This window comes from Belonocnema kinseyi, chromosome 1, assembly GCF_010883055.1.
Source record: "Belonocnema kinseyi isolate 2016_QV_RU_SX_M_011 chromosome 1, B_treatae_v1, whole genome shotgun sequence".
Lineage (NCBI taxonomy): Eukaryota > Metazoa > Arthropoda > Insecta > Hymenoptera > Cynipidae > Belonocnema > Belonocnema kinseyi.
In genome coordinates, this window is record NC_046657.1 from 2,313,048 (window position 1) to 2,331,556 (window position 18,509).

The 18,509-nt window shown below is 21.8% G+C and overlaps 1 protein-coding gene across 3 annotated transcripts in view; it reads right to left on the reverse strand.

Annotated features, from left to right (window-relative positions):
- Positions 1-3,683, reverse strand: part of LOC117168789 (cullin-1) — a 57,300-nt gene extending 53,617 nt beyond the window's left edge. For 2 of the 3 annotated variants that reach the window (XM_033354604.1, XM_033354612.1), the window contains exon 1: positions 3,334-3,683. The gene's annotated coding sequence lies outside the window, so the exon portion shown is untranslated. Of the gene's footprint in view, positions 1-2,807; positions 2,941-3,333 lie in introns of those variants that run through there. The other variant, XM_033354595.1, reaches the window with a different exon arrangement.
- Positions 3,684-18,509: the final 14,826 nt, after the last annotated feature.

Genomic DNA, 18,509 nt, shown 5'->3' on the forward strand with positions numbered 1-18,509 from the left:
TTTAGCTGTGTCACATGCCCTTAAGACGCCATTTTGAAAATACTAAAACGAAAAATCGATCTTTGAACCATGGATTCTCAAAGTTTAGACATTTATTCCACCGATCAGTGAGATTCCAGGTTAATTACAGGCTCGAAAAGCTTTGGAAAATGGTTCACAAAAAGAAATAGGCACGAAAAATCACGTTTTTTTTTTTTGTTTAAACTGAATTTTGGGATAATAAATAAATTTTTTGAGGAATTTGATTGGCACCGTCGGAAAGAGGAGATCTTTAGCAATAAAAATATATGTGTCTCAATTTTTTCTAGTGTCGAATAGTCTTAGTTATTGGCCGTTGAAAAGCAGTGTACCGGTAGTGGCGTTTTGGCCGTTTAAGGGTTAATTCAAACTTCATCTCTCTTTTAGAAAATTAATCTTTTTAGCTAAAAAATTCGTTTTTTTTTTGGTGGGAAAATTAATTCTTTTTTTGTAGTCGACATTTTATCCTTTTTTGTGAAAATTATAAGTTTTTTTGAAAACTTGTATTTTTTGGTAGAAACTTACAGTTAGTTTTTTGATTGAATTAAAAAAATTCAATTAAACTACTTAGTTGAAATATTGTTTTTTTTCGAAATATAATTTTCTTGGTTATAAATTCATCACTTTGGTTTAAAAATAAACAGTTTTGTTGATTTTTTTTTGTTGAGAATATTATATAGTTTTTTTTGTTCCTTCTTGGTCGAAAATTATATTTTTTAAATAAAAATTTCAAATATTCCATTTTTTATCGAAAATATATTCTTTATTTGAAAACTGATCTCTTTGGCGGAGAATTTAACTTTTTTGTTGAAAATTCGTCTTTTCGATTTGAAAATTAATATCTTTTGGTAGAAATCTCATCCTTTTTGGTTGAAAATTTCACTATTTTGGTCAAAATTATTTTTTTTTAAACTTCATCTTTTAGGTTGAAAATTCATCTAATTTATTGAAAATTGATTTTTTGGAAGAAAATTCTTTAGGTGAAAATTTTACTTTTGTTTTGAAAATTCGTTTTTTTTTTAAATGAAAAAATTAATATTGAACTTTTTGTTGAAAATTTATTTTTTTTTTAAATAAAAATAAATAATATGCTATTTTTTGTAAGAAAATGTTTTCTTTTCTAGTTATCTTATTTCTTTGGTGGAAAATTAAACTTTTTAGTTCAAAATACGTCTTGTTTTTTAGTAAATTAATCTTCTTTCCTGAAAATTCCAATTTTTTGTGGCAAAATTAATATTTTTTTTAGTACAAATTTGATCCTTTTTTGTTAAAAATGCAAATTTTTGTTGTTGAGAATTTGTATTTTTTGGTAGAAACTGATATTCTTGGTTCTAATTCAGCCCTTAATTTAAAATGAACTATTTTGTTGAAAATCAGTTTTTTTTTTAAATTGAATTAAAACATTTTTTTTCTAACTATTTGGTTCAAATTTTGTATTTTTTTCTGTCGAATTTAATTTTTTTGGTAATACATTCATATCTTTGGTTTAAAAATGAACTATTTTGTTGATAAAAAAATTTTTTTATAGAAAATTAAACCTTTTAGTTGAAAATTTATCTTTCGTGTTGAGAATAGTATTCTAATTATATTGTCAAAAAAGGTTTGTTCTTGATGAAAAATTATGTTTTTAATAAAAATTTTAAGTATTCCATTTGTTATTGAAAATATATTCTTTATTTCAAAATTGCTATCTTTGGTGAAGAATTTAACTTTTTTGTTGAAAAATCGTCTTTTTCATTTGAAAATTATATCTCTTGGTAGAAATCTCATATTTTTTGGTAGAAAATTTCATTATTTTGGTGAAAATTCGTTTTTTTTCTCTTTAATTCATCTTTTAGGTTCAAAATTTATCTGTTAAATTCATGTATTTTGTAGCAATCGCTTTTCCTTGGTTAAAAATGTATTTTTCTCAAAAAAAATTATGAATATTCTCTTTTTTGTTGGAGATTTTTTTTTATGGGAGAAATTTATTTTCTTGGTTGTAAATTCATCTCTTTGCTTTAAAATTTAACTATTTTGTTGAAAATTCATTTTTACAAATAAAAATTATTAATATTCTATTTTTGGTAGGAAATTTCTTTGTTTTTTTAGTTGACAATTATTTTTCTGATCGAAAATTAATTTTTTTTTTGCTGAAAACCCGTCTTTTTGGTAGAAAAATTAATATTTTGCTTTAGTAAAAATTTCATCCTTCTTTTGCTAAGAATTTAAAAGTTGAAAATTTGTCTCTCATGGTAGAAATTTATGTTATTGGTTTTAAATTATTCTCCTTGCTTTAAAATGTAACTACTTTGTTGAAAATTCCTTTTTTTTTTATTGAAATGGAAAAAAAAATAAATTGAACTATCCTGATGAAAATTCTTTAATTTATTATTTTACTTAATTTTTCAAATAGAAATTTAAGTAATTTATTTATTGTAGAAGATTTTGTTTTCATGGAAATATATTTCTTCTTAGCTGTAAATGATCTTTTTCGTCATCTAACAATCATTTCATTTCAATCATTGGCAACAACGACACTTTTTTTTCAATGTCAACATGGTCAACATTGATACTTTTGATTGCAGTTCTATATTTCAAAAGCCACCCAAATATAAATACAAAAAACCTCTATTTATAGTTCAAGAAAAAAAAAATATTATTCACTAAACGAGTTCAATGTCTCCGATAAGGATTAAAAAATGAATCTCTGTTTTATAAAAGAATAATATAGTAAATTATTATAAAAATAAAAATTTTTTTAAATCAGAAAATCACAAAAGAAAGATGAAAAATCTGTATTTAAATACCTTTCTTTTATTGCAATTCTTTTTCGATTTTGAGGTTAGTTTTCCAAAGTCGTAAATAAAGAATTCGCAGAATTTCCTCCCGACTTTTATGGAAAGCATTCATTCAACATTTGAGATGACTCCACTCAAAAAAAGGAGTAATCTTTGTCGCGAATGTCGAGACAAAGGCAACATTTTCAAACACAAAAAGGCAACAAACAAAAACTTTTTCACTTTTCCTTTTTCGGATTTTCTTTTTCCATCACAAACTTTATTATCATAACGATAAAAACAATTTCCGGGAGATACAAAGAAGCTAAATTTCTCGATACCGTTAGATCAGGACGCGTGGTGTCAAATTAAGAACTAATTATTGCCCTTCTTCCAGGGTCTTTTCTCGCCCGCGAATACAAATCCAAAACACCCGAGACGATATTTCCCGGAAAAAGCTAACCTATTTTTCCCAGGGTGACGAAATTTCTCGGGAAAGGCGATTTTTGAGGAAGGAAAAGCACAAAATTGACGGGGTCGAGGAAATTTTACTTACCCTCAATCTGTGGACTTTCACCACCGCATCACAAGCTAAATCCAGTTGGAAACTCGCGGACGAAAAAAAAAGGTTCGACGGAAAACGGTGTCGAATTTTTTCCTTGACCCTCCCAATTTTTCAGGCAGCAAAATCACGCGAAATTACTAATTAGTCGACACTCGTCGACACTGACGAGTCGCTCCTCTGACAGGTTAAGTCGCACTGTTGCCAATCGATTTTCTTATGAAAAAATTCTCGCTCCTTTATTATGTTGTTAAAAATATTAATTTCGGGTGGAAAATAAAGAGAAAGTATTTAGAGATTGAAGAGAAAATTTTGGTAAAATTTTTTTTTTTTGTGAGGTTGGAGGACAAGAAGCTTTTTTTAGAATTGATTTTCAGGGATTGGTACTGAGAAGATTTTGAGGTTAGGAAAGTTTGGACCAATCGGGAGTGGAGTGATAGAGGGGGCCAATGAGGGGCGAGCACTGATAGGGGCAGTTTAGCGCGATATTTGAATTCGATTCTGAGTGTCATTGAGTTTTTATTTTTGTTTATTGACAATGACATTAATATTTTACCATTGAGTGTACAGATCTATTTTTGGAGAGTGTAATATATGAATTGATTATCTTTTCTTCAGAGAGAGAAAGTCTTAATACTTGCAATTACATGATTAAATAATCCCTTTAGGATTTTTCATAAATTTGAAATTGATTTTTAAAGATTTTGGCGAAGAAGAATTTAGAAAATTTGATAGGAAATTTTGGCCATTTTACACGATTTTGCCAAGTTTAAGGTAAAATTAATATCAATTTAAAAGATATTTGAACTGTCAGAAGCATCAACAAAAAATATTTTGTATTTTTGTATCTCTTCAAAATATTTAAGATTCCTGAGAATCTTTTTAATTGACTCAAAAATTTCGTTCAATTTGGTAAAATCTTGCAAAATTAAAAAAGTAACTTAAAATCTTTAAAATCGTTTTTGGCACTTTCAAAAATATTTTTAAAGTTAATTTAAAAATTAATTTTTCAAAATTAAAAATTATTAAATTTCGTTTACTCTCATGAATGTTTGTAAAATTCTTGAAAAGCTTCTAAACTTATTTTTAGATTCTTACAAAATCTAAATTTTGTTTACAATTTTTTTTTAATATTTTCAAATTCTAAATCATTTTTGAATAAGTTCAAAAATTAGAAAAACTTCGGAATTTCTCTAAAATTAACAATTCAAAAAATTACATTTTGTTTAAAAAAAATTTTAATCTTTTCATGTTTTTAATTATTTTCGAATTATCTTATGCTGTCTTCTCCTGAAACCTTGGAAAATTCTCGAAAAGTTCTTGAAAAACTTCTCTCTTTGTTGAAATATTCGAAAACCTATACTTTGTTTGAAATTTTTTTTAAATATTTTCAAATTCTGTATCTTTTTAAAATGTTTACAAAATTTTCAATCTAAAATCTTTTCAAATTTAATATTATTTTTGACTTATTTCACTTTTTTAATTTTCTCCTAAAACTTCAATTTAAAAAAATAAAAAGTAAAAAAATCGGTATGATTTTTTTCAGAATTCTTGAGAATTATTCTTTTTTCCCTGGAAAATAGGAGAATTCTTGAAAAGATTCCACCTTTCTGTTTGAAATTTTACAAAATCTATAATTTTTTGACATTAAAAAAAAATATTATCATTTTTTGAATTATTAAAATTTTTTTAAATTTCTAAACTTCTAAATTTCTCTTTAAAAATGAACATTAAATTAACATGTTTTTAATCTTTTCAAGTTTTGAATTGTTTAAATATAAAGTGAAAAAATCCTTATAATTTTTTCCAGGAAACGCAGAATTTTTTCATTTTTTGAAACCTTGGCAAATTCTTGAAAAGCAAATAAATGTCTTAGCAATTTTCGAAAACCTACACAATTTTTCTAAAATTTTGAAAATATTTTCAAACACTTAATCATTTTTGATTGACTTCAAAATTTCGAAAACTTCGGAATACCTCCTAAATAATTATTCAAAAATCTACAGTTTGTTAGAAAATATTTTTAATCTTTTCAAGTTTTTAATTAATTTAGAATTATTTCACTTTTTTTTTAATTTTTCGTGAACATTAATTTTTTTAAATAACAACTAAAACATCTTTTTAATTTTCTCCAGGAAGCTTTAGAATCTTTTCATTCTCTTAAAAATCTTTCATAATCCTTAAAAAGCTTCTAAACTTATTTTCGAAATCTGAAAAAAAATCTTTTTTCAGTTTCAAGTTTTTAAGTATCTTTTACGGTTTAAATTATTTATTAATTATTTCCCTTTTTTAGATTTTTCTCTTAAAAATGATTTTTTTAGAAATAAAAAAAATCGTTTTAATTTTTGAAGGAATCTTCAGAAATTTTGCACTCTCCTGAAATTCTCATAATTCAACCTGGAATTGATTTATTTCATCTTAAATTTTAAACGAGATTCAAATCTTTCTAAGCATTTGAAAACTACTAAGTATAATTCGAAATAATTGTAATTTTTTCTATAATTTTGTAAAATCTTGCAGATTTTTGTTTGTTTGAATTTTTAAATCTTTTTCAATTATTTAGAAAAATGAATTTTCCAAATTCTATGTACATTCTACTTGAAATTTGAATCTTTTTAGGTTCTAAATCATTCTTGAATTATTTAAAAGTTTCGAAACTTCTAAATATCTTTTAAACTGACTTCAAAAAATTCACATTTTGTTAAAATCATTTTGTTTACGTTTAACATTATTCCAGTTGAAAATTTAAATATTTTTTTAAAAATGATTACTTTTCGTTGTTGAAAATTTAACCAATCTAGTTAAATTATCCATCATGTCAGATGAAAATTTATCTGTTAGATTGAAAATTAATAATTTAACTGAAAATTTAATTATTCTGTGGAAAATTAGTTTCTTTTTTTTTTGTTCAAAATTAATGTTTGAACCGAAAATTGAACTATTCCAGTTAAAGATTCATACTTTTGGTTGAAAATCCATCACTTTCGTTGAAAACTTAACTGTTTTTATTCAAAATTTGAATTTTGCGGCTGCAAATATATTTTTTTTATTATATTTTTTAAGGAATTTTACAATTCGGGAATTTTCCAATTCAGGAATTTTATTGTTCGGAAATTTTTCGATTAGGAGATTTTATTACTTCAGAATTTTTCAATTCGAGAATTTTATTATTTTGGAATGTTACTATTTGAGAATTTTGGTATTCTGGAAGTTTCAAAATTGGTAATATCATATACTGTTCCCGAATTTTATTATTAAGTAGTTTTCCAATTCAGAAATTTTATTATTCGGGAATTTTACACATCAGGGATTTTATTATTTGCGAATTTTTTAATTCGGGTATTTAATTATTCGGGGATTTTCCAATCAGGAATTTTATTATTTGGTAATTTTTCAGTTAGGGTATTTTATTATTTGGGAATTTTATTATTTGTGAATTTTTTTAATTCAGCAATTTTATTATTTGGGAATTTTTCAATTTGTGAATATATAACTTTTTTAGAATTATCAAAATCCAAAAATTTTATTATTTGAAGATTTTATTACACTTGAATTTTCCATTTCAGGAATTTTGTTATTTGGCAATTTTTCAATGCGGGAATTTTCAAATTCATAAATTTTACTATTGGGGAATTTTATAATTCAGGATATTTATTATTTGGGAATTTTCCAGTTCAGGAATTTTATTATTTTGAAACTTTTCAATTCAGGAGATTTATTATTGATGAATCTTACTAATTAGGAATTTTGTTATACTGGAATTTTCAAAATTGATATTATTATTTACTGTTCGGAAATTTTCCAATTCGAGATTACAAAATAAATTCTTTGGTAATTTTATTATTTGGGAATTTTCAAATTCAGGAATTTTATTATTTGGAAATTTTTCAATTCACGAATTTTATTATTTTTCAATTAAGGAATTTCATTATTTAGGAATATTTCAATTCGGGAATGTTACTATTTGGAAATTTTGTTATTCTGGAATTTTCAAAACTGGCGATATTATTTAGTGTTGGGGAATTTTTTATTCGGGAATCTTTAAATTCAGGAATTTTCTCATTTGAAAATTTTTCAATTCGAGAATTTTATTATTTTTCATATAGGGAATTTCATTATTTATTAATTCTTCAATTCTGGAATTTTAAAAATTGGCAATATTATTTACTGTTCGGGAATTTTCCAATTCGGGAATATTATAAACTCCTTAAGAATTTTATTACTCGGGCATTTTCGAATTCAGGAATTTTATCATTTGAAAATTTTTAAATTCGGGACTTTTATTATTTTTCAATTTTTCAATTCGGGAATGATACTATTTTGAAATTTTTTTATTCTTGAATTTTCAAAATTAGCAATATTATTTACTGTTCGGAAATTTTCCAATTCGGGAATATTATAAATTTTGCGAATTTTATTATTCGGAATTTTCAAATTCAGAAATTCTATCGTTTGAAAATTTTTCAATTAGGGAATTTCATTATTTAGGAATTTTTCAATTCGGGAATGTTACTATGTGGAAATTTTGTTCTGGAATTTTCAAAATTGGCGACATTATTTACTGTTTGGGAATTTTATTATTCGGGAATTTTCCAATTCGGAAATATTATAAACTCCTTAAGAATATTATAATTCGGGAATCTTTAAATTCGGTAATTTTATCATTTGAAAATGTTTCAATTCGAGAATTTTAATATTTTTCAATCAGGGAATTTTATTATTCACGAATTTTTCAATTCTGGAATTGTAAAAATTGGCGATATTATTTACTGTTCGGGAATTTTTCAATTCGGGAATATTATAAAGTCCTTGAGAAATTTATTACTCGGGCGTTTTCAAATTCAGGAATTTTATCATTTGAAAATTTTTAAATTCGGAAATTTCAAAGATGATTTAACTTTTTGCTTCGGAAATTATGGTTGCATAATAAAATAATTCTTATTCTAAGTGGTATAAAATATAAGTGCAAAACTAATGATGAATTCTAAAATCTTTTTAATTGACTCAAAATTTTGTTTTTTGGTATAATCTTGCAAAATTAAGAAAGTAACTTAAAATCTTTCAATTCAATTTTTTCAAGGCACCTTAAGTAAATTTGGTTTATTCTCATAAATCCTTGGAAAATTCTTGAAAAGCTTCCAAATTTCTTTTTAATATCTTCGTATGTAAATCCAAACTTTGTATGCATTTTTTAAAAATCTTTTAAAATTCTAAATAATTAAAAAAATTATTGCACTGTTTTAAATTCTCCCTTAAAAATTAATTTAAAAAATAAAAAAATAAATAAAAAAGGCATTCTAGTGTTTTCCATGAAACTTCAGCATCTTTTAATTCTCTAAAAAATGGGAAAATTCTTGAAGTCTAAAATTTTTTTTTTTTAATCTTCCGAAATATAAACTTTGTTTGATATTTCTTAAAACCTTTTCGAGTTTCAAATTATTTCTGAATTATTTCCCTTTTTTTAAATTTTGTATTAAAAATTAATTTTTCTAAATAAAAAGTAAGTGATTTGAACTTTTATAGAAATCTTCAGAATTTTTTAATTCTCTTAAAAACCTTGGAAAAATTTTGAAAAGCTTCTAAATTGCTTTTTGAAATTTTCCAAAATCGACACTTTGTTTGAAATTTTTAAAATTTTCAAATTCTAAATCATTATTTATTGATTTTAAAATTTCAAAAACTTCGGAATATCTCTTAAATTAATTATTCAAAAATCTACACTTTAAAAAAAAAACTTTTTAATCTTTTCAAGTTTTAAATTATTTCACTTTTTTAATTTTTCTCATGAAGATTATTATTATGAACAAAAACTAAAAAAATCGTTTTGATTTTTCCAGGAATCTACAAAATCTTTTTATTTTGTTAAAAAACTTTCATAACCCTTAAAAATATTTTACTTAAAAATCCTTCAAAATATTCAGAACTGTTTTTGTTTTCATATATTAAAAAATCTACATGGAGCTTCAAATTTTGTATTTCTTCCCAACTTTTAAATTATTTCACTTTTTAACATTTTTACTGAAAATTCCTCTTTAAAAAATTGTTTCGTTTCTTTTCAGGGAACTTCAGGATTTTTTCAAATTCTGAATCATTTTTGAATTTTTTCAAAATTTGGGAAACTTCAAAATTTCTTTTAAATTTAATTATCAAAAATTAAAATTTTTTTAAAACATTAAAATTGTTTTCAAGTTTAAAATTATTTTCGTATTATTTCACTTTTTTAAATTTTCTCTCCAAAATATATATTTTTAAAATTTAAAAGTAAAAAAATAGTTTTTAATTTTTTCAAGAATCATGAGAATTTTTTTACTCTCCTGAAAACTTGAAAAATATTTGAAAAGTTTCTAAATTTATTTTTCAAATGTTCTAAAATCTACATTTTGTTTGGATCTTATTTCAGATTCTGAATGAATTATGATTTTTTTTTAATTTGTAAATTTTATTAATATCTTTTAAATTGACTCTTAAATATATAAATTTTGTTAAAATTTTTTTTACATTCTTAAGTTCTTTATTATTTTCGAATTATTTCGCTTTATTCAATACAAAACTTTAAAAAAAATAGTGTTAATTTTTCCCAAGAATTTTCAGATTTTTTTCATGAACTGGAAAATGGAAAAATTCTAGAAAAGCTTCTGACTTTCTCTTTGAAATTTTCCAAAATGTATACTTTGTTTAAAATTCTTTGATATATTAAAATTATTTATCTTCTTAAATGTTTGCAAAATTTCGAAACTCTCAAAATATCTCTTAAATTGACTTCAAAAACCTACATATTATATTAAACAATTTTTAATCTTTAATCTTTTCTAGTTTAAAATTATTTTTGAATTATTTTCTTTTTTTAATTTTCCCCTGAAAATTAAGTTTCTTAAAAAATTTTAAATAGTTATAATTTTTTTAGGATTCTTAAGAATTTTTCTTTATTCCCTGGAAAATAGGAAAATTCTTGAAAAGCTTCTATATTTCTTTTTGAAAATTTCCAAAATCCATAATTTTTTGACATTTTTCAAAATACTTTCAAACTTACAATAATTTTTACTTTTTTTTAAAATTTGTATAACTTACAAATTTCTTTTAAATTTACACTTCAAAAATTTACATTTTGTCAACAAAATTTTTTAATTAATAAAAACTAAAAAAAAATGTTTTAATTTTTTCTAGAAATCTTCAGATTTTTATTTTATTCTCTGAAATTTTGGAAAATTCTTGAAAAGCTTCTAAATGTCTTTTACTAATGTTCCAAAATCTGCACTTTGTTTGAAATTTTTTCAAATACTTTCAAATGCTCAATCATTTTTAAATGATTTCAAAATTTCTAAAACTTTGAAATATCTCTTAAATTAACTATTCAAAAATCTAAATTTTGTTTAAGAAATTTTTTAATTTTTTTAGGTTTTAAATTATTTTTGAATGATTTCATTTTTTTAAATTTTCTGGTAAACATTAATATTTTTAAATAAAAACTAAAAATATTGTTTTCATTTTTTTCTCGGAATCTTCAGAATTTTTTTACTCTCTTGAAAACCTTAGAAAATTCTTGAAAAGATTCAAAACTTGTTTTCGAAATCTTACAAAATATAGACTGAGTTTCAACTTTTAAAAAAATTTCCTTTCAGGTTTTATATTATTTTAAAATTATGCCACTCCTTATTCAATTTTCTCCTCAAACATTTTTTTAATCTTTTTAAATTCTAAATAATTTTCTAATGATTTAAAAATCTCGAAAGTTTCCAAATATCTTTAAAAAAGTGAATGCTCAAAAATTTACATTTTGTTAAAAAGACTTTAATCTCTTCAAATAATCTTTTTAATTCTTACCAAGAATCATTAGATTCTTTATTCTTTTCAACTGTTTTAAAAGCCTCAAAAAGTTTCTATTTTCTTTTTAAAATCTTTCAAAATGTACATTGAGTTTCAAACTTTTTAATTTCTTGTCAAGTATGATAATAATATTCAAATTTCTTCAAAAATCCTAAAACTTCTAAACACCATTTGAAATGATTCAATTTTTCCTGAAATTTTATAAAATCTTGCAAAATAAAAAAAATGACCTTGTCTTACAGATTATTTTTTCGATTTTTTTTTAAATTATCAGAAATATTTTAAAATTTCCTTTAAAAATTGAATTTTTAAATAAAAAAATTCTTTAAAAATTTTCTAGGCGCTTTAAGAAAATTTTGTTTATTCGCTTTAAACCTTGCTGAATTCTGGAAAATCAAAGTTTCAACTGAAAATTTAACCAATCTAGTTAAATAATCCACCATTTTAGCTTAAAAATGATCTCTTTAATTAGAAATTAATTTTTAAACAAAAAATGTAACTATTCTATTTTTGTTTGTAAAAACTGATCTTTTTAATAGCAAATTCATGTATTTTGTTCAAGATTGTTTAATTTTGTTGTTGGAAATTTATTTTTTCAAACAAAAATTCATGTATTTTGTTAAAAATTCGTCTGTTTTGATGAATATCAATCTTCTTGGTTAAAAAGTTATATTTATGGTTACTAATCCAACATTGATTGAAAATTAATTTTTTAACTAGAAATTTAACTATTCTATTTTTGATTGAAAAATGCTCTTACTTAATTAAAAATGTATCTCTTTGGTCGAAAATTGAAGTGCTTTGTTGAAAATTTAATTGTTTAGTAAAAACGCCTTTTTTCGGTTAAAAATTCATTTTTAACTAAAAATGTAACTGTAAACTTGAAAACTCATATTTTAAAAAATTTATCTGCTTTGTTGAAAGTCAAATTTTTTACTAAAAATTTAAATTCCAGTGGAAAATTTAACAATTTTGGGTGGAAAATTGGGTTTTGTTGACATTTTTTATACGGGTTTTTTAAAAATATAAAAGAAAATTTAGAATATTTTATTGTATTTTTTAAATTTTAAATAAATTTTGGTTTAATAATTAAATTATTTAAGTTGCTGGAAATTGAATGTAATTTTGTGTGTATATATAAATATTATATTAATGAATTATGAAAATAAGTAAATAATTTCAATTAAAAATTAATTTCTTTTCTTGAAAAATGATCTTTTTCATTGAAAACTTGCTTTTTTTACATATAATGAAAATGAATTATTTTACTGAAAATTTAATTATTCTACTAAAAATCCGATTTTAAAAAAAAATTATATTTCTAACGGAAAATTCAACTTTTTGGTTGCAAAATTGATATTTTTTATTAAAAATATAAACTATTTTCTTTTAAATCATGCCATTTAAGAAAAATTCGTTTTTTTATAATATATTAATCTTGTTTGTTGAAAATTCGATTTTTTGAAATTTGATTTTTGTTGATAATTCCATTTTTCAACTAAAATTTTAAATGTTCAAGTTGAAGATTCGTAATTTTAGTTGAGAATTCATCTTTTTGGATTTTTGGATGAAAATACAAATTTTTTTTCTCAAATGAAAATTTAACTATTCTACTATTCGCTGAAAACTGATTTTCTTAATCAAAAATTCAACTATTTGGTTAAAAATTCATGAATTTTTTTTTTAATATAAAATTCATTGTTGAAAATTCAATTATTTCAGTTGCAATTTTTTTTTATTGAAAATTCGGATTTTTCTTTGTTTGTTGAAAATTATATTTTTCAACTAAAATTTTAACTATCTAAGTTGAAGATTTATCATTTTAGTTGGGAATCTATTACTTTTATTGAAAATTTAACTGTTTTATTAAATTTTTTTTTAACTGAAAATTTAATTATTTCATTTTCGAACAAAAAATTATTTTTTGTTGTTAAAAATTTATCTTTATGGTTAAATATTCAACTATTCCAGTTAAAAATTTATTTGGTTGAAAATTCGGTTTTTTTTGCTTGTTCAAAATTCTTTTTTTCAACTGAAAACTTAACTATTCTATTTATGATTGAAAATTTATTTTTCTTAGTCGAAAATTCTACAATTTTCTTTTTAGTTGAAAATTCATCGTTATGGTTACAAATTTAACAATTCCAGTTGAAAATTTAACTTGAATTTAATTTAAACTTTTTTTGTCTAAAATTAATTTTTAACTAAAAATGTAACTCTAAAATTAAAAATTGGATGAAATTGGTTGAAAATCCAATTTTTATCTAAAAATTTAACTTCCAGTAGAAAATTTAACTATTTTGGGTGGAAAATTGACCTTTTCTAGTTCGAAATTCAACAATTTAAATGAAAATTTATTATTTTTTAAATTGAAAAATAATTTATTTCGTTAAAAATGCACGTATTACGTTAAAAACTCGAAATTCTTTACAAAAAATGATTTTTTTCTTCGAAAGTTCATCTCCTTGTTAAAAACTTTTACTTTTTGTTGAAAATTAAAGTCTTCCAGTTAAGTATTCATAATTTTAATTGAGAAATCTTCTTTTAGGTTAGACATAAATTTCCTTGGATGAAGAATAAACTCTTTTGTTGACGATTATTATCATTATTGTTTAAATAAAAAATAAAATTTATAATATTTTTTTTTATTTTTTGAATTTTATATAAATTTTGTTTAATAATTAAAATATTTAAGTTGTTGAAAATCTAATGTAATTTTGTGTGCATTTATAAATATTATATTAATGAATTATGAATTTTCATTCATAATTTTAATTCAAAATTAATTTCTTTTATTGAAAAATGAGCTTTTTGATTGAAAACTTGTTTTTTTTTTAAAATGAAAATTAATTATTTTACTGAAAATCAAATTATTCTTCTAAAAATCCGATTTTGTTTTGTTTAAGAATTATATTTTTAACGGAAAATTCAAATATTCCATTTTTGGTTAAATTTTGATTTTTTTAAAATGAAAATTCTAATTTTTTGGTGATAATTGATATTTTTGATTATAAATATAAACTTTTTTTTTAAATTCAAGTAATTTGTGGAAAGTTCGTCTTTTCATTGTTACGACTGCATCTTTTTGGTGGAAGATTAAACTATTTTTATGAAAATTCGTTTTCATGTTTAATTTAATGTTTTTAATTTTTGATTGAAAATATCTTTTTTGGTTGAAGATTTAACTATTAGGTTACAAATTCATGTACTTTATTCAAAAATATTCAGTTTCTTGTTGAAAATTTATGTTTTCTAGTGAATAATTAAAGTACCTTGTTGAAAATTCGTCTGTTTTAGTGAAAATTAATCTTCATGATGGAAAATTCAATTTTTTGATTCAAAATTTGATTATTTCAGTTAAAAATTTAACAATTTTGTTAAAAAATCGTTTTTTTTTGTGGTTGAAAATCAAAGTCTCTACTGAAAATTTAACCAATATAGTTCAATAATCCGTTATTTAATCTTCATTTACCTTCATTCATCATTTTAATTAAAAATTCATTTCTTTTGTTGAAAAAAGAGCTTTTTGATTTTTTTTTTTGGTTTAAGAATTATATTTTTAAAGGAAAATACAACTTTTTAGTTGAAAATTGATATTTTTTATTAAAAATATAAACTTTTTTTTTAAATTTATGTAATTTGTGAACAAATTGTTTTTTTTATAGAAAATTAATCTTATTTGTTGCAAATTCATCTTTTTGGTTTAAGATTGAACTATATTGATGAAAATTCGATTTCAACTTTTTCGACTGAAAGATTCGTTATTTTAGTTGGGAATCCATCATTTTTGTAGAAGACATGACTGTTTTATTGAAATTTTTTGTTTCAAAATTAATTTTTTCAAACGAAAATTTAAATATTCCATTCTTGGTTGAAAATTGATTTTTCTTAGCACGAAAATTCAACTATTTCGTTGAAAAATTATGCATTTTAATTAAAAACTCGAAAGTGTGGTTGAAAATGCCTTCTACTAAAAATTTGAAAGTCTGTTTTTGGTTGAAAATATTGATCTTTTCTTGTTCAAAATTCAACAATTCGGAGAGAAAAAAATTTTAATTGAAAATTCAACTATTTCCTTGAAAATCTGTATTATTTTTTAAAAATATTTTCTTTTTTTTGGTCGAAAAATATCTTTTTCTTTGACAATTAATCTTCTTGTTAAAAAATTCTCTTTTACGGTAAAAACTAAAGTATTCCAGTTAAATATTTATCATTTCGATTTAAAAAAAATCATCTTTCACGATGAAAATAAAATTACTTGGTTGAAAGTTAAACTCTTTGGTTAAAAATCAATTTTTTTGGTTAAAGATTCATCATTGTAATTAGAAATTCATTTATATTGCTCAAATGTGGTTTATTTAATTGAAAACTTCTTTTTTTCATAAACGGATTTTTTTGTCGAAAATTTAACAATTTTGTCGAAAATTTGTTTATGCTTTGGTTAAGGATTATTTTTCTTTGTTTGAAAATAAAAATGCATCTATTATTCCAGTTTAATATTCCATAATTTTAGATAAATTTCATCTCTTTGCTTAAACATTCTTTTTTTTACTTCAATTTTAATTCAAATTTTGGTTGAAAAATTAACTTTATTAATTAAATAGAAATTAGTAGAAATTAATATTCTTGGTTGAAAATTCCTTGTTAATTTAATAGTTTCAATTTTTAATTGAGAATCAAATTTTTTATCTAAAAATTTAACTATTCTATTTTCGGAAAAAAATGATCTTTTTTAGTTGAAGATTCAACTATTTCAGTTGAAAATTTAACTATTTTGTTGAAAATTCGTTTTTCTTTTTTAATTTTGTTTCAATTATATTTTTCTACTAAAATTTTTACACTTCCAGTTGAAGATTCATCATTTTAGTTGGGAATCCATCAATTTTGTAGAAAACTTACCTGTTTCATTAAAATATATATATTTTTAATTTAATTTTTTCAACTGAAAATCTAAGTATTCCATTCTTGGTAGAAAAGTGAGTTTTCTTAGTTCAAAATTCAACTATTTGATTGAAAACTAATTTTTTCCTATTTTCCTAATTCTTAAACGCAAAAAAATGTTTAATTATCATTTTCAAAGATGATTTAACTTTTTTATAATTTTTCCAATTCGGGAATTTTATATTTTGGGAATTTTCAAAATAAAATTTTTTATTATTTTGAAATTTTATAGCCATGAATTTGCCAATTCAAGAATTCTGTTATTAGACAATTTTTCAATTTGGGGATTGTTAAATTCAGGAATTTTACTATTGGAAAATTTACCAATTCAGGATATTTATTATTTGGAAATTTTTCAATTCGCGAAGTTTTCATTTCGGGGATTTTGTTATTTGGAATTTTCAAAATTGGTAATATTCTTTACAGTTCGGGAATTTTCTCATTCGCAAATATTAAAAAATTCTTTGGGAATTTTATTATTCGGAAATATTCCAATTCAGGAATTTTATTATTCGGGAATCTACAAATTTAGGAATTTTATTATTCGGTAAATTTCCAATTCAGGAATTTTCCAATTCGGGAATTTTCCAATTTATGAATTTTATTATTTTTCAATTTTTCAATTAGGAAATTTTATTATTATTCAATTTATCAGATTCGGAAATTTTCAAATTTAGGAATTTTATTATTTGCAAATTTTATTATTTTTCAATTTGGGAATTTTATTATTTTTTCATTTTTCAATCAGGAAATTCTATTATTTAGGAATTTTCAAATTTAGAAATTTTATTATTTGGAAATTTTTCAATTCAGGAAATTTATTATTTTTCAAATGTTCAATTAGGAAATTTTATTATTTTCAATTTTTCAATCAGGAAATTTTCAAATTTAGGAATTATATTATTTGGAAATTTTTCAATTCGGGAATTTTGTTAATTTAGAATTTTCAAAATTGGTAATTAATTTTTTGGAAATTTTTTAATTTGATAATTTTATTACTTTTCCATTTTTCAATTAGGAAATTTATTACTTTTGAATTTTTCAATTAGGAAATTTTCAAATTTAGAAATTTTATTCTTTGGAAATTTTTCAATTCAAGAATGTTATTATTTTTCAAATGTTCAAGTAGGAAATTTTATTATTTTCAATGTTTCAATCGGGAAATTTTCAAATTTAGGAATTTAATTAATTCGAAATTATTTAATTTGGGAATTTTATTATTTTTCAATTCTTCAATTAGGACATTTTATTATTTTTCAATTTTTCAAATTCGGGAATTTTCAAATTTAGGAATTTTATTATTAGGGAATTTTTCAATTTAGTAATTTTATTATTTTTCCATTTTTCAATTAGGAAATTTTATTACTTTTCAATTTTTCAATTAGGAAATTTTATTATTTGGGAATTTTACAATTCAGGAATTTTATTATTTTTCAATTATTCAATTAGGAAATTTTAATATTTTTAGATTTGTCAATTAGGAAATTTTAAAATTTCGTAATTTTATTCTTTGGAAATTTTTCAATTTCGAAATTTTATTATATTTCAATTTTTCAATTAGAAAATTTGATTAATTTTCAATTTTTCAATTAGGAAATTTTATTATTTAAGAATTTTATTATTCGAAAATTTTTCAACCTGGGAATTTTATTATTTAGGAATTTTTGTATTTGGGAATTTGATTAATGTTAATTTTTCAGTTAGGAAATTTCATTAATTGGAAATGTTTCAATTCGGGAATTTTGTTAGTCTGGAATTTTAAAAATTGGTAAAATTCTTTACAGTTCGGGAATTCTCCAATTCGCAAATATTAAAAAACTCTTTGGGAATTTTATTATTCTGAAATTTTCTATTTTAGGAATTTTATTATTCGGTAATTTTCAAATGCATGAATTTCATTATTCGAAAATTTTCCAATTCAGGAATTTTATTATTCGGAAATTTTTCAATTTGGGAATTTTATTATTTTTCAATTTTTCAATTAGAAAATTCTATTATTTGGGAATTTTTCAATTCGGCAATTTTCAAATTTAGGAATTTTATTATTTGAAAGTTTTTCAATTTAGGAATTTTATTATTTTTCAATTGTTCAATTAGGAAATTTTATTATTTTTCAATTCGCGAATTTTCAAATTTAGGAATTTTATTATTCAGAAATTTTTCAATTCGGTAATTTTCAAATTTAGGAAGTTTTTCAATTTGGGAATTTTATTATTTTTCAATTTTTCAATTAGGAAATTTTATTGGGATGACTGAAAAATCCCGAAAAATAAAATTCCCGACACAGTTTTCACAATTCCCGACGCAGGATTTCGCCGGGAGCGGGTGCTAATCTGAAAAATTGCACCCGCTTCCAGCGAAATCGCGGTAAAATTTCAGCCATAACCACGTCTCACGACCGTGAG